The following is a 1,363-nucleotide window of genomic DNA, read 5'->3' as shown; positions in this document are numbered from 1 at the left end:
CAAAATCAAGTGCGTAATGAATCTTGGATGTTTCTGGCAGTGCTCAGCCATCTTGCATCTTGTGACTTCACTTTGTACTGTGGAAGCCATCATGTCACACCCCAACCAATGCTGCTTGAAACAGCTCAGCTCAGATTCAGCATTATTCTGTTATGAGTCACAGTGTCTTAACTGTTCATGCAGAGTATTCTGTTCTTATAAAAGCATCATGGTTTAATTATGGAAAACGAAATTTTTAATATTTTACCATCATTCCTTACCATATAAATATCAAATTTGAATTTATTTGGATTATATTGTGATAGAATAGTTTTGTTTAAGAGGGATTGGGGAGATGATTCAGTCAGTAAAGTGCTTGCCACATAAACGTGCAAATATGAGCTGCACCCCAGTACCCATGTGAAAGCTGGGTATGGTGGCACACACCTATAAACACAGTGCTGGAAAGGTGGCAATAAGGGGATTCCTGTGCTTTGCTGACCAGCCAGTCTAACCAATTTGGCAACGCCCAGGATCAGTAAGAGACCCTGTCTCAAAAATTAAAAAATAAAAACCCAGGCATGACAGCTTTAATCATTTAAATACACCTTTAATCCCAGCACTTGAAAGGCAAAGGCAGTTAGATCTCTATGAGTTCAAGTCCAGCCTGGTCTGCATAGGAAGTTCCAGGCCAGCCAGGAATACATAATAAAACATTGTCTCAAAAAAAAAAAAAAAAAAAAAAAGAGCGGAAAATCAATAAATTTCTTTATTTATTAAACTAAATTGGAGAGCAGTTGAAGCAGGTACCTGATGTCAACCTCTGATCTCCACATGCATGTGCACACACATACACATACCTTCATACATGAATAACACACACATGCACACACACACACACACACACACATTGCTGTTTGGATTGTTTTTTAAAAAATCTTTAAATATTTTTCTTCAGATCTGTGGCCTGTGAGATGCTCCAGTAGATCTTCCCTACACCCATGAAGATACAGGTGGCACTAAGTGAACTCAGTGAGTTTAGAAAAAAATGACACATGGAATTGGAGGGAAATGTGGAGGTGGGAAAGGGGAGGAGTTAGAGGGAAGGGAAAGGCTGATGGATTTGATCAGAACCCATTATGTACATGTATGGAATTCTCAAACAATAAATAAATAGGAAAAAATCTTTAAATAAGGGTTGGTGAGATTGCTCATCATGTAAAGGCACTTGTCACCAAGACTGACAACCTGAGTTCCATCCCTGGAGCCCATGGTTTAAGGAGAGAACCAACTCCACAAATTGTTCTCTCTCTCTCTCTCTCTCTCTCTCTCTCTCTCTCTCTTTCTCTCTCTCTCTTTCTCTCTCTCTACTCTCTCAGACACA

The sequence above is a fragment of the Nannospalax galili genome, unplaced genomic scaffold (assembly GCF_000622305.1).
Source record: "Nannospalax galili isolate Female #2095 unplaced genomic scaffold, S.galili_v1.0 scaffold241, whole genome shotgun sequence".
Taxonomy (NCBI): domain Eukaryota; kingdom Metazoa; phylum Chordata; class Mammalia; order Rodentia; family Spalacidae; genus Nannospalax; species Nannospalax galili.
Note: the sequence above shows the minus strand (reverse complement) of the source record.